We start from the raw sequence: 15849 nt of genomic DNA, 5'->3' as shown, positions 1-15849 counted from the left end.
CGACCTCAGCATTTCCAGGTCAACGCTTTATCCACTGCGCCACCACAGGTCAGGCTTCTTACTTTAAATTAAGTTAAAGCAATGTCTCCAGAGTCCCTTCCTGGAGTAGGCTTTCTCATTGGAATCTCTTAAGGCAGGAAGGGAACGTGTCAAAGGTTCTTTCCAAGTCTTTTGTTTCGCAGTAAACAGTTTAAAATCAATATCCCAAAAGCAGCTTCAGGGTGGCAAGACTTTTGTCCCCTTCCATACGTTTGTTTGTTTTTTTCCAACTGTAAAATACGGAACGCTTCACGAATTTGCGTGTCATCCTTGCACAGGGGCCATGCTAATCTTCTCTGTATCGTTCCAATTTTAGTATATGTGCTGCCAAAGCAAGCACTCCTTCCATATGTTTTAAAATGCACAAGTGGTATCATAATCATAATAATGTTTATTGAGCGAGTGCTTACTATTCTGGGGGTCCAGAGAGTGACCCCTAGATATGCTTGTGTGGTACTAGGCTCTGCTAAGCACTTCATGTGGATCATCTTATGTCATTTTCACAGTTACTCTGAGTCACGATGTAATTGTTATCGCCATTTAGAGAGTAATTGAGGCTTACGGAAATTAAGTAGCTCATCCAACATCGTCCAGCAATGAAATGGTGGGTCTGGCATTCTAGCCCAGGAGACCCGATCCCAGAACCAGCCTACTGCTGCTTTGAAACTAAATACTGTACCCTGTAAATATCTTTCTGAGTTTCCAACCTTCAGGGTCATTTTTAGTTATTATAGTGACTAAAATACTCTGTTGTTCAGAAGCACCGTGATTTCCTCCATCCCCTATCGGTGGACATTAGGCTGTTTTCCATGGTTTCTACGAGTCATTCTCCAATGAGCATTTTAATAATTAAATATTTGCTCAAAAACTAAAATTCAGATCCTTGGGTCCAAAGCATTTGTATAATGTTAAGGCTTTTGATACATGTTGCCAAGATAGTACTCCAAAAATAATGGACCAAATTTATACTTTCTACCTCCTCATCCACACCAGACTACAAAGCATTCCTCATCCAAGTGATTAGATGCAGCTCAAGTTCTGCCACATGAATAATGAAATTTAGATTAATTAGGGGCTCAGAGTAGGCCAATCTTTGCCAGGGGACATTCCATCCCCCTCAAAGCAGAGGAACCAAAAACCAGACATTGGGCAAGAAGCAGCCTGAGGCAGAGGGCTCAAGACCAACTTCTGACTGACTGAATCAGCCCAGTCGTTCTACATTTCTCATAAACGCCTTGTCTCAAGCATTGTCACTGAGCAGTTGCTGTCAATGACTAAGAGAGAAGACAGTGGGTAGAAGGCCTCTGAGTCCTGTCAGGACCTGGGAAACAGTCCCCCGGCCCCTTTTAGTTCTTCTGGCTGGTTGAATCATTCAAACAACATACAGCAGGACTGAAAGGAGAAAATCAAAAATTTAATATGTGTGCACAGGGGGAATTCATGTAAGCATAAAAGTTCCAGAAAGTGAGGCAACATTGGGTCTGTAAGACATACTGGGAAAAAGGAGAAGAGTGAGTGAGCGTGGGTATTAGATTTCCCAAGTGAGAATGGGCCATTTACAGGTGGTTGAGGGAGGAGTTGGAGCACGCAGGGCAGGCACATTCTTGTTGGACGACTCAGAACGATAGGATGCAAGTTGCGGGAGGGAGGAGGATTCTAGCGTAATGCTTGGAGTCTTCCTGGCTAATGCTAGGATGTACATTCTTAAGGTGATTAAGTCAAGACTCCCTTACTAAAGCAGTATTTTTTTTTCTTCTTTCCTTCTGAATCTCTTCTTTAAAAACAAGGAAGTAAAAAGAAACCCTTTCTGAGTTTGTTGAGCTTTAGTTGATTTCAGTTCGAAATAATCAGCATGTCAATGGCACATTTGAGGGACATTTGCTCCCTCCCGACCCCCACCATCCCTCCTCTTCTGAGTACAACTGGCAGCAGCTTGGAACAGGGAGAGGCCTCAGACTAGGCTCTCCAGACTCACAGAAGCTCCTCCTGGCCCTGGCATTCTTTTTTTTTTTTTTTTTTTTTAAGTGAGAGGAAGGGAAGCAAAGAGACAGACTCCCGCATGCACCCCCACTCGGATCCACTCAGAAAACCCACTAGGAGGCGATGCTCTGCCCATCTGGGGCATTGCTCCGTTGCTCAGCAACTGAGCCAATATTTTAGCACTGGAGACAGAGGCCGCAGAGCCATCCTCAGTGCCCAGGGCCAACTTGCTGGAACCAACTGAACCATTGATAAAGAGTGAATAAGAGAGAGAGTGAGACAGAGAAGAGGACGGGGGACGGATGGAGAAGAGGATGGTCGCTTCTCCTGTGTGCCCTGACGGAGAGTCAACCTGGGTCATCCACTGCCCAATGCTCTTCTGCTGAGCCAACTGGCCAGGACCTCCTGGCATTCTTATAAGCACCAGCAGGACACACCAAGCCCCGTTTCCTTCATCTGCTGATGCTGAGGGTGGGATAAGGACCAGGAGATCCCACCCACTCAAATCCCTTATGTCCCAGAATACCAGCTAACATTTATTGTGCTCCCATTAGATACCAGGCACAAACTAAGCACTTGGCTGACGTTATTCCATTTAATCCTCACCCCCAATCTTTGTAGATTTTTTTTTTTTTTTTTTTTTTTTTTTTTTTTTTTTTACAGAGACAGAGAGAGAGTCAGAGAGAGGGATAGATAGACAGGAACAGAGAGATGAGAAGCATCAATCATTAGTTTTTCGTTGCACGTTGCGACACCTTAGTTGTTCATTGATTGCTTTCTCATATGTGCTTTGATCGTGGGCCTTCAGCAGACCCAGTAACCCCTTGCTCGAGCCAGCAACCTTGGGCTCAAGCTGGTGAGCTTTTGCTCAAACCAGATGAGCCCGCGCTCAAGCTGGCGACCTCGGGGTCTCGAACCTGGGCCTTCCGCATCCCAGTCCAACGCTCTATCTACTGCACCATCGTCTGGTCAGGCTAGAATATTTTGTAGTACTACTTTTTCCCTTGTTTGACAGATGAGAAAAATTGAACTGGGGCAAAAGGCAGAGCCAGAATTTGAACCCAGTACAATCTGACTCACATCTACTTCGTCTGCGCTCCATACAGACCAAGTACTGTGGGCACTCTTCCCTTATCAGAAAACAAGCTTGCTGGGGGACCGAACTGTGTGTTTACCGTCTCCCACTCTGTCCCCAGCCCCAAGCCCGGTTCTACAGTAGGCCATAAAGATTTGTGATTGCATTAGTTGTCTAGAGCCGCATAACAAACTACCAAAAACTTCGTGGCTGGAAACAGCTCCCGTGTATTATTTCACAGTTCTGTAAGCCCAGACACAGCGACGGGACCAACGTGGTGCCACCCTAAAGCTACCTTCTTGGGATATTCATTTTAAGCTGCTTATTAAGAAATAAGACTTGGCCTGACCAGGCAGTGGCGCAGTGGATAGAGCGTCGGACTGGGATGCAGAGGAACCAGGTTCGAGACCCCGAGGTCGCCAGCTTGAGCGGAGGCTCATCTGGTTTGAGCAAAAAGCCCACCAGCTTGAGCCCAAGGTCGCTGGCTCGAGCAAGGGGTTACTCGGTCTGCTGAAGGCCGGCGGTCAAGGCACATATGAGAAAGCAATCAATGAACAACTAAGGTGTCGCAATGTGCAACGAAAAACTAATGATTGATGCTTCTCATCTCTCTCCGTTCCTGTCTGTCTGTCCCTATCTATCCCTCTCTCTGACTCACTCTCTGTCTCTGTAAAAAAAAAAAGAAAGAAAAAGAAATAAGACTTGAAGGGAGCTTTTGACCTTCCCCCCTTCGCAGCCCAGAGATTCAGACAGAGAAATCTGTTCAGGAGGGACCCTTAGGGTGTAGCCCTAATGTGTAAAGTAGGGTAAAGAGAGAGCATCAGGCTGCCCTCTGCGTCCCATTGTTTCCGAGTTGCCTAGCGTGAAGTTGCTAACAATGTGTGTTCCCCTCTTCCTCAGCTACCTACAAATCATCCATTCTCGCTTCTGAAATTTAATACTCAGTTCCCTCTCTATTATCCTTTGTTCAAAATGTCTTATATTCCTAATACTGCCTCGCTGTCTTTGGAATTTTCACGCCTGTGTGAATTCCTCATGCGCATGTATTAAAAACTTGGTTTTTCTCCTCTTACTCATCTCTGTTCATTTGATTGTCAGCCCAATCAGAAGAACTTAGAAGGTGGTGACATGTATTATTTTTTTTTCTTTTTTCTTTTTTTTTTCTGAAGCTGGAAACGGGGAGAGACAGTCAGACAGACTCCCGCATGCGCCCGACCGGGATCCACCCGGCATGCCCACCAGGGGCGATGCTCTGCCCACCAGGGGGTGATGCTCTGCCCCTCCGGGGCGTCGCTCTGCCGCGACCAGAGCCACTCTAGCGCCTGGGGCAGAGGCCAAGGAGCCATCCCCAGCACCCGGGCCATCTTTGCTCCAATGGAGCCTTGGCTGCGGGAGGGGAAGAGAGAGACAGAGAGGAAGGAGGGGATGGGGTGGAGAAGCAAATGGGCGCTTCTCCTATGTGCCCTGGCTGGGAATCAAACCCAAGTCCCCTGCATGCCTGGCTGACGCTCTACCGCTGAGCCAACCGGCCAGAGAGTGACATGTATTATTATTGTTGTTGTTGTTATTATTATTTTTGCCTCCACAACAGCATCCTAGGCTCTCTGCTCAGTTTCTCAGAAGGTTGAATTCAAGGTGAGCTGGGATGTGTGCTCCTCTGGAGCTCGGGATCCTCTTTCAGGATCACTCAGGTTATTGACAAAACTCCGGTTTCTGCTCCAGTATGACTGAGGTCCCCATTTTCTTACTGTCAACCAGAGGCCTCTCTCAGCTCCCAAAGATTATCCTCAAGTCCTCGCCAGGTGGCCCCATCCAAGTGCCACCTCACACTGTCACCCTTCAAATCTCTTCCTTCAAGAAGGGCCCAATCCTTGCCTGACCGGGTGGTGGCACAGTGGATAGAGCGTCGGACTGGGATGCATAGGACCCAGGTTCGAGACCCCGAGGTCGCCAGCTTGAGCGCAGGCTCATCTGGCTTGAGCAAAAAGCCCACCAGCTTGAACCCAAGGTCACTGGCTCCAGCAAGGGGTCACTCGGTCTGCTGAAGGCCCTCGGTGGCGCAGTGGATAAAGCGTCGACCTGGAAATGCTGAGGTCGCCGATTCGAAACCCTGGGCTTGCCTGGTCAGGCACATATGGGAGTTGATGCTTCCAGCTCCTCCCCCCTGTCTCTCTCTCCTCTCTCTCTCTCTCTCTCCTCTCTAAAATGAATAAATAAAAGAAAAAAGAAAAAAGATTTAAAAATAAATAAATAAATAAAATTCTGTTTATAGCCTGACCAGGCAATGGCACAGTTGATAGAGCATCGGACTGCGATGCCTAGGACCCAGGTTCGAGACCCCGAGGGCGCCAGCTTGAGCGTGGTTTGAGCAAAGCTCACCAGCTTGAGCCCAAGGTTGCTGGCTCGAGCAAGGGGTCTCTCAGTCTGCTATAGCCCCCTGGTCAAGGCACATATGAGAAAGCAATCAATGAACAACTAAGGTGCTGCAACGAAGAATTGATGCTTCTCATCTCTCTCCCTTCCTGTCTGTCTGTGCCTCTCTCTGTCTCTCTCTGTCTCTGTCACACACAAAAAAATCCTGTTTATAACAGTGACTGTGTGGAAGAGAGAATGCTAAGTGAATGAATGCATAAATGAATAAATGCATAATGAAGGAGGTGCTCACCTGTGCAGATGAAGGTGAGGTGAGTGGGCTAAATGTGCACTCTCTTCAGGATCTTCCCTAGTTTGGAGCAGGGAGTAGTAGTGACAAGGCTCTGCTTTCTCATTGGACGACAAACTCATTCCAAATCCCATTTCCCCTTCACTTCCCCTCTCTCACCTCGTGGGCATTTGCGCCATCCCCTCTGAGGCGTTCCTCTCACAGAGACCCACTCCGCCTGCTCAGGGAATGTGGCCTGGGAGAGCTGAGTACAGCCACCCCAGGGGTTAGAGGCTGCCTCCAGGAAACTGCCACCCCAGCCGCCACCACCGCCACCAGCTACCACAACGTGCCCACACCGAGCTGGGTCCATAAAGAAAGGCCTGGATCTCAGCCCCATTTACCTTGGGCTTCCATTAAATCTCCTTAACTCATGACCACATTACTCTTGAGTGTCACGTGGGTCCAGAGAGTTGCACAGGAGCCAATCTCTCCCCAGAGGAGAGACGAGAGGCCATCTCTACAGCTGGTTGCCTTTCAGCCTGAATCGATGAACTCTTAAGTCCTCCGTGGACGGGCAGGGACCGTCTCGGGTCCTCTAGTGTGTATATAACTCAGGACACTTTCTTCCTCGGGGTGGAGGTGGATGACCCTCCCAGTCTACAATGGTGGGAACTACACCTCACCCCACTCGAAGCATACTAGCATTTTTGAGCTTAGAACTTCCACCTTTTTCTGAAATGCCTTTGGGTTGAAATGTGTACTCATTTATTCAGTAATGCTTTTTTAATTTTTTTAAATTTTTATTTATTTATTTTTTACAGAGACAGAGAGTGAGTCAGAGAGAGGGATAGACAGGGACAGACAGACAGGAACGGAGAGAGATAAGAAGCGTTAATCATTAGTTTTTCATTGCGCGTTGCAACACCTTAGTTGTTCATTGATTGCTTTCTCATATGTGCCTTGACCGAGGGCCTTCAGCAGACCGAGTAACCCCTTGCTAGAGCCAGCGACCTTGGGTTCAAGCTAGTGGGCTTTTCTTCAAACCAGATGAGCCTGCACTCAAGCTGGCGACCTCGGGGTCTCGAACCCGGGTCCTCTGCATCCCAGTCCGACGCTCTATCCACTGCGCCACCACCTGGTCAGGCAGTAATGCTTTTTAAAGACCTATAATGTGACCAGGCACTTTGTTCTAGGTGCTGAAGATACAGAGATATTACAAAAAAAAAAAAAATATCATCTTTAAGGGCCTCACATTCAGTGAGGAAGACTGACTGTACACAAGGTAAATAGGTCAATTACTAACTAGATTAGACGGTGATAACAAGCTCTGGAGAAAAGCCAAGCAGGAAAGGAAGGAGGGAAGGCCAAAGGAGGAAGGAAGAATTTTAGATAGGGTAGGAGAGATTCCCCCAGAGCGGGTGACACGTGAACGAAATGAAGACTTAGCTGTGATAGAAGAGTGGATAACCGGGTATTTGAGTAGTTGCAAGTGCAAAAGTGTGCTTGCAGAACAGCAAGGGGATCACACACAGATGGAGCAAGAGGGGAAGAAGTAGGAGATAAAGACAGAGGTGGGGGGAGGGGCGGGGGCTTAGAATCATTCTGGCTGCTGGGTGGAAATCAAACTGTGGGTAGATGGGGTGGGCTGTCTCCCTGGGCCAGAAACATCAGCTCAGGCCCAAGGGGCCTTGGATTATAAAATGTGAGCCCTCAGCAAACATTTCTTGAGTAAGTAAATTGAATATCTGGGACTCAGGCCAGCTGAGGGTCTGTGAAAAGCATAAGTCAGGAAGTGGACAAGGGGACATGGTTATCAGGTCCTCAGGAAATTGGGACTATGGCTACTAAATCATCCAGGTATGTAAGGCCAGTAGCCATGGCCACCATCACAGCCACCTGGCCCGTGGAGGTTCGCATTTGATTCGGACAGACAGTAATGAAACAATGGAGCCAAGAACTGGTGGGCCATTAGCTTTAATCCTAGCTTGCACCCAGCGGGCAAGAAATACACACACAGTGGGGAAACACTTCCCTTTCCATTCAGGGCTCCCAAAGCCACTGACTCGTCTGAGTTTCCTAGAATCAAAGGTTTCTACCTCACCAGCCTTATTCACCTCTACTACCCATCTCCTTCTCTCTGCACAAACTCTGCACAAACTGGCTTCTCCTTCAGCACTCTGCCATCTTGGCTGCTTCTCCTCTCCTCCACGTGGCCTTTCTCTGCTCTCCTACAGCATGGGCTCCTCTGCCCCATTTTATAGTGTAGAAATCAAAACCTTTAATTCAATATACAAACAAGGAAGTCTCTGTAATCAGGTCACTTAGGGTGGGAAGGCTTAGTCTTAAAACTAAGCCTTAGGCTATAACGACCCTGCCTGCTTACAGCCTGTCCCCCACACCCAATGCAAACTATAAGCGAGCAAACATATATCATATTTACAAACTTATTTGACCAACAAGGTAGAAGGAAGAAGCAGGAGGGATCAGGAATCTAGCTGACCAGCAAGCCAGCAGAGCCCACGTCAGGAGCCTGTCCTTCAGGCAGACGGTGTTTGCCCTCTTCCCAAGCACTTGTGTTTTTGTCTACTCACCAAATCCATATTGAGCTCCTGCTGTATAGCAGGTGCTTTGATCCCAGAGCAGTAAACAAGAAAATCAAAAACCTGCCACTTATTGGGTAGGATGGTTGGGCAATTACATAAATAAGAAATAAAATAATTATGGGTTATAACAAGTGCTGTGAAGGGTAGTGTCAATATCAAATAACTGGAAAGATCTTTTAACAGAGATATTTCAGTTGAACCTGAGGAAAGATCCAACCACCCAAAGCATGGCAGGGAAGAGTATTTCAGGCAGAGGAGACATCATGTGCAAAGGCCCTGAGGACGGGAGATCCCCAGCAGGTCTAAGAACCAAAGGGGAAATCTCATGGGTTATAAAGTTAATCAGGGACCTTGGATGTTGGGCAAATGAGTTTGTAAAATTTGTGTTTTTTTAGTTTGCTCACTTTTATTGTTAAAAATGGCGCTGGGCAGCCACTTGTGTGCTTGCCCTCAGAGCAGGGCAGTTGATTGCAAATTGCGGATTGTATACTGCTTGGGAGGGGCCACTGTTTTGCTAATGTTTGCTGGAGGAGAGGTTTTCACACCAGAAAGTTTTGAAAAGAAAAGCAGAAGGAGAAGAGAGAGAAACCATGTTTTGAAAGGAGAGCAGAGAGAATGCAGAGCGCTGAAGAAGCCAGTTTGTGCAGAGAGGAGAAGGTGTGCAGATGGGGAACCAGAGCTGAGGGGCTTTTGTGAGCTCCACCGAGACTGGTAGGGCCTTTAATTCTAGGAGGAACCGGAGAAGATTCTCCTGGTTGTGGAACCGGAGAATGTGTCAGTGGCTTTGGGAGCCCTGAGTGAAAGGGAAGTGTTTTCCCTGTGTGTGTAACTCGTCAGCCAGTGCGAGACTTTAATAAAGGAACTGTCCACCATTTCTTGGTTCCACTGTTTCTTTACCGTCTGTCTGAATCTAATGAGAACCCGCAGGTGCATGGCAACACTGATGATGGCGGCAGCCCCTGGCCTTACATTGGGGCTTCCTGCTTAGATGGTCCAGGATTGTGAAGGAAGGAATGAGACTGCAGTTGCCAGGGTGCTGGAGTAGCAGCAACAGGTGGGTCCTGAGCTCAGGGGATGCTCACTCCCCTGAAAGACCCCCAGGAAAACCTGTGAGCACCAGCAGTTCCTGGACTTGCTCAGAACTTCAAAGGGCACCAGTAACCATTGTTAATGGTTTATACCTGAACATGTGGTAGAAAGGTATAGGGGCTTGCTTTTCTGTAAGTTCTATATTCCATGTGAGTTTCATTTCTTCTTAAATACAAGAAGAAAGAGAGAATAAAAATACTGTATAGCCTGACCTGTGGTGGTGCAGTGGGTCAAGTCTCGACCTGGGACACTGAGGTTGCCTGTTCAAAACCCTGGGCTTGGCCTGACCTGTGGTGGCGCAGTGGATAAAGCATCGACCTGGAAATGCTGAGGTCGCTGGTTCGAAACCCTGGGCTTGCCTGGTCAAGGCACATATGGGAGTTGATGCTTCCAGCTCCTCCCCCCTTCTCTCTCTCTGTCTCTCTCTCCTCTGTCTCTCTCCTCTCTAAAAATGAATAAATAAAATAAAAAAAATTAAAAAAAAAGTTAAAAAAAAACAAAAAAAAAAAAACAAAAAAAAAAACCCTGGGCTTGCCCGGTTAAGACACATATGGGAGTTGGGAGTTGATGCTTCCTGCTCCTCCCCCTTCTCTCTCTCTCTCTCTCTCTCTCTCTCTCCCCCCCCCCCCCTCTCTTGCTCTCTTTGTCTCTCTTCTCTAAAATTAATAAATAAAGATAACTTTAAAAAAAATACAGTATACCTTTTAGGTAGCTCCCTAAAACAAAATAATTCTATACCCATATTTTTAGCTCAATTTTTGATGAAAGTAGAAAAGGGAAGACAAAATCCATGGAAATGCCAATTAAAACTTGCCTTGCCATCCATTTTTAAAATTACATAATATGCCAGTTCAATTCCAGCTAATATGAAAAACGTATAGTTAAATTTGCTCTTGTATGAGAACAGTCGTCCAGTAGCACCTCCTGAAAGGCTCCTGAATGTGCACAGCATACTTCAGGGGAGAGCAGTCACCCGCATCCCAAGAGATATGAGTGGGAAGGTTCTTTGGGACACCCCAAAACCTCACCTGCCCTCAGCTCTTGGCCACCTCACTACCAGGCTCTGGGAGCTGACAGAATTCATGCCAGCCCTTCTGGGCATCCATCCAGCCTCCTCTGGTGCATTCCTGCTGCTTTCTTTTTCTTTCTTTTTCTTTTTTTACAGAGACAGAGAGAGGAATAGATAGGGACAGACAGGAACGGAGAGAGATGAGAAGCATCAATCATCAGTTTTTCGTTGCAACACCTTAGTTGTTCATTGATTGCTTTCTCATACGTGCCTTGATCATTGGGCTAGAGCAGACCGAGTAATCCCTTGCTGAGCCAGAGACCTTGGGTCCAAGCTAGTGAGCTTCGCTCAAACCAGATGAGCCTGCGCTCAAGCTGGCGACCTCGGGGTCTCGAACCTGGATCCTCCACATCCTAGTCCAACGCTCTATCCACTGTGCCACCGCCTGATCAGGCCCTGCTGCTTTCTTGATGGGCAGAGGAAGCCCCACTAGGCAAATGGGCAGCCTCAGATACAGGAGGCATAGCCCAAGACTGAGTGGTCAAGGACAACTGGCCCCTCCTGACTTGTCCTCCCAGGATCTCCTGCTGTGACATGTGGTAAGTGCCAGACAGGTCCCTATGCAGTGTTAAGGACCAGATGACCCCAGGTTCCTACTCCAACCAGGCTGCCATCACCCAGAATTTACACAGAAGTTTCTCTCCTCTCTCTTCTCTTCTTTTGTACCTATTGACCCATTGCCTCCCTGAAGCTCACAAAATTCCAGTGTTTTCATTCATGCAGGAGGATCACCATGCTCATTGGAATGAAATAACAAAAGCAGATTTTCCTTTTGTTTGTTTGTTTTAATAATGAAAGCTTAGTTCCTCAAAATCCAATTTTTATGTCATTTTATTTTATTTTATTTTATTTTATTTTATTTTATTTTATTTTATTTTATTTTATTTATGTCTCAGCTTCCTTTTAGAGTTCTCTCTTTCTCTTAGACCTACATCATGCTCCGTGCCCTTTGGAGTTATCTCCCAAAGAGCCTTAAAGAAAACACAGACGCCTGTCCTGTGGTGGCCCAGTGGGTAAAGCTTCGACCGGGGAAGCTGAGCTCGCCGGTTCAAAACCATCGAGGCACATATGGGAGTTGATGCCTTCTGCTCCTCCCTCTTTCTTTCTCTATCTCTCTCTCTCTCCTCTCTCTAAAATGAATAAATAAAATCTAAAAAAAAAACACCACATACACACACACACACACACACACACAAGCCTCTCTCTCTCATCCCCTTGGCTTCCTGGTTCCCGGCTTCCCTCTCACTCTCTGGCCCATTCATCTCTGGCTCATCCCCCTTCTCCCTGGTCCTTAGCACCTTCCCCTTCCTACCTTCATTCTCCCTCTTCACAAGCCATCTCCCAAGGAGCAGACCTGGCACCAGGAGGCTACTTCCACCTGGTGTCCCGAGGTCTTCACACCACAAAGCCCACCCTCCTTTCCCCAGCCAGCGCTGGCTCCTGCTCTTCTCCCCTCTCGGGGACCTCACCGTACCCTGTCCGTGGCTCCCAAGCTCGGGCTCCTGCTCATCATTCCTTGATCAAGAGCGTCATTAGGCCTTAACACAGCCACCTCCCCAATGTCTCAGGCTCTGTTTCCTCTTGGACACAACCAACCCTGCCCTCACTTCCTTTTGTCTGAACTTTTCCAATAACCTTACAACTAATTACTAGCTGGGGAACTTGGGACAAGTCACTTTACCTTCTAGAGCTGCAGTTCTTTCTTCTCCTGCAAATGGGTGTAAGGACACTCTCTGATGGGGGGGGGGGGTGGATGAACTGTGGTAATATACACAAATGTAAATCACCTGGTGCTGTGCTCAGCAGGGGCCCAACAAGGGTTAATTCGTCTCTCCTCTCCCTCCCCTCAGTCTTCAGCCTTGTTCTCTCTCCGTCCTGTGGTTTGTTCTCTCAAGACAAACGCGTTTTCTAGAATCACAGTTTGCCAAACACACCCTGCAATTTTCTGCTTCCAATCATCCAGCTGCAAGAGTATTGAGTGTCTTCCCCCCCCCCGTCTTAAATCAAGTTGATATTGTATAAAATTATCTGGTTATTTTGATTTATCTAAAATATGCACACCAGGAGGATACCTGAATTTTTAAAAATAATTATGATTTCTTAAGGCTTGTCTCAGGAAGTTTTTATAAAACAAAGTAGAAAAGAATCATCCCCTTTGAGCTATCCTTCTTCCCACTCTGCTTTTGGAAGGATTTGCAATTCAAATTGAGGATAAACTGTATTTTCACTTAGAAAAGCACATTTCCTCTAACAATAAAATCCTCTTGAATAAATCGCCCACAAAAGAGCCACGTCTTTATACTTTATATGTACAACAGTTTAACAAGAAAATGCTCTTGGTTTCTTTTCTTATTCTTTCCCATTATTTTCTAATGATGGAAATGTAGAACTGCACAATCATACACGCGCACACACACACACACAACTCCTTTGTCTTTTCAGTCTTTATCCCAACAAATCTTCACAAATGACGGTGGTCAGCTTTAACCTAAATTATTTTAGCTGACATGTGCTTGCTGCCAGACCCTCAGTATCAAAATGAAATGAAAAATTGGAATAAAACCCATGACTTCAGCTGAATTATCCTGATAGTTTCTCAAAGTTCTATACCCCCCAAGAGAAGTAGGTCAGTCTAGAACAGGGGTCCCCAAACTTTTTACACAGGGGGCCAGTTCACTGTCCCTCAGACCGTTGGAGGGCCGGACTATAAAAAAACTATGAACAAATTCCTATGCACACTGCACATATCTTATTTTAAAATAAAAAAACAAAACAGGAACAAATACAATATTTAAAATAAAGAACAAGTAAATTTAAATCAACAAACTGACCAATATTTCAATGGGAACTATGCTCCTCTCACTGACCACCAATGAAAGAGGTGCCCTTCCAGAAGTACGGTGGGGGCCGGATAAATGGCCTCAGGGGGCCGCATGTGGCCCGCGGGCCATGCCGTAGTTTGGGGACCCCTGGTCTAGAAGAAAAAGTATGTTGCGGTGTTGATAAGTAGAAGAGACAGATGGTTCTGGAGTGCTGAGTTGAGCCTGTGGGCCCCGAAGACACATCCTCTAGGCTGGAACCCCGACGTGCACTTACCAGCTGAGTGGCTGATATTTCTCTGAGTTTCAGTTTTCTCATCTGGGGTTATTGTGAGAATTAAATTAGTTAATGCATGTATAGAAGTTAGGACAGTGCCAGCCACATACTAAGTGATCAGTGACAGTAAGTCTCATTATTATTCCAGATAAAAGCAGAGCCAGTTCCAGGTACTAAAAACCTGGAGGCAGGGTAATGTAATGATCAAAGCCTTCTACACAGCCAGCCTGGGTTCAAATTCTGACTCCACTATTTACCAGCTACATGACTCTGCAAGTTTCATAACCATTTTGTTCCTCCGTGGCTCCATTTGTAAAGGGGGCATTAAAAAATTGCACCTCTGTCCTAGAACTGTTGTAAGAATGAATGGACACAATGTGAACTACTCAGCAAATATAGTGAATGCTCAAAAACAAATACAGGCCCTGGCCGGTTGGCTCAGCAGTAGAGCGTCGGCCTGGCGTGCAGGGGACCCGGGTTCGATTCCCGGCCAGGGCACATAGGAGAAGCGCCCATTTGCTTCTCCACTCCCCCCTCCTTCCTCTCTGTCTCTCTCTTCCCCTCCCGCAGCCAAGGCTCCATTGGAGCAAAGATGGCCCGGGCGCTGGGGATGGCTCCTTGGCCTCTGCCCCAGGCGCTAGAGTGGCTCTGGTCGCGGCAGAGCGATGCCCTGGAGGGGCAGAGCATCGCCCCCTGGTGGGCAGAGCGTCGCCCCTCGTGGGCGTGCCGGGTGGATCCCGGTCAGGCGCATGTGGGAGTCTGTCTGACTGTCTCTCCCCGTTTCCAGCTTCAGAAAAATACAAAAAAAACAAACAAAAAAAAACCCCAAATACAGTTAATTAACTCAGAACTGCTTCCCCAACCACAAGGAGGTTTTCAAAAAGCTGTAAGATTTTCCACTTTAATTGTTGATTTGTTGATTGGGGGCCGAGTTGCATTACAGCACACCTCTTGTTAGGGTGGAAAGGTCTATCAAAAGGAGGTTAGACTTACCCTCTCCCCTGTCCCTTGGCAGCCAGAGCACCTGCAAGTGACCTGAGCTCAGCCAAACCAGTGCTCACAAGGGGCCACCGGGCCACTGTTTCTGAAGACAGAGAAGGGGCAGGCTGGAGGGGGGAAGGGCTGGAACAAAGGGGAGACTGATGGCTGACCTGTGGGTCTCATTCCCTTCAGCCACAGCACCTTCATGTTTTCTATGTCCTAAAATTCTTCATTACAAAGTCATGTGGTTTTACAACGAGAAGAAGCATCCATAAATGTACTCAGAAAGTGTGATGAATCTCTTTGCAAAATATCCCCTTCAAATTCTCCTTGCCAATTAGCTAAGTCCCTTTGAGGTCTTGCTCCCTACTTAACAGTCTATCCTACCCACTTCTCAAGGTCAGTGAGTGTCTATTGTAGTCACTCTATTATGGCTCCATCATTTCCCATAATATAAATACACTACTATTTTTCTGTAAACACTCCTCTTTAGACAGACACCTTTTTGGATAGCCATTACAATTTTAATTTTGTTTTTTTTGTTTGTTTGTTTGTTTTTTGTATTTTTCCGAAGCTGGAAACGGGGAGAGACAGCCAGACAGACTCCCGCATGCGCCCGACCGGGATCCACCTGGCATGCCCACCAGGGGCGAAGCTCTGCCCACCAGGGGGCGATGCTCTGCCCCTCCGGGGGTCGCTCCGCCGCGACCAGAGCCACTCCAGCACCTGGGGCAGAGGCCAAGGAGCCATCCCCAGCGCCCGGGCCATCCCCGCTCCAATGGAGCCCCGGTTGCGGGAGGGGAAGAGAGAGACAGAGAGGAGGGGGGGCGGTGGAGAAGCAAATGGGCGCTTCTCCTATGTGCCCTGGCTGGGAATCGAACCGGGGTACTCCGCACGCCAGGCCGACGCTCCATTGCTGAGCCAACCGGCCAGGGCCGCCATTACAATTTTAAATGTATATCCTCATCGACCCAGCAATGCCACTTTCGGGAATCAGTTCTACAGAAATAAAGCACTAGTGAGTACAAGGATGTGTACTTTAGCACGTGTTGCTTGGGGTATCTGAACCTCGAAATAACCTAAATGCCCAGCAGTCTCCCCTGATCTGTGCTGTTGACAGCATTTTGTTTGGGGAGTGGGAAAATTTCAACTGTAAAAACACTTTATATAGAAACTACTACTTCAAACCCAGGTGCAAATGGGATTTTCAAGTTCTTTCCAACAATGAAATGTTAGACACCTTTTATTTGGAGGAATCAGGGAAGTCAGCAGG

The 15849-nt window shown here is 47.3% G+C and overlaps 1 non-coding gene across 1 annotated transcript; it reads right to left on the bottom strand.

Moving 5' to 3' along the window:
- Window positions 1–272: 272 nt before the first annotated feature.
- LOC136311315 (U6 spliceosomal RNA) lies at window positions 273–379 on the bottom strand. The gene has a single exon (XR_010726718.1). It is a non-coding gene; the product is annotated as a U6 spliceosomal RNA (small nuclear RNA).
- Between the last annotated feature and the right edge of the window lie 15470 nt (window positions 380–15849).

Source organism: Saccopteryx bilineata, chromosome 7, assembly GCF_036850765.1.
Source record: "Saccopteryx bilineata isolate mSacBil1 chromosome 7, mSacBil1_pri_phased_curated, whole genome shotgun sequence".
Lineage (NCBI taxonomy): Eukaryota > Metazoa > Chordata > Mammalia > Chiroptera > Emballonuridae > Saccopteryx > Saccopteryx bilineata.
The sequence above is the reverse complement of the archived record's forward strand: the minus strand, read 5'-3'. Positions and strand labels throughout refer to the sequence as shown.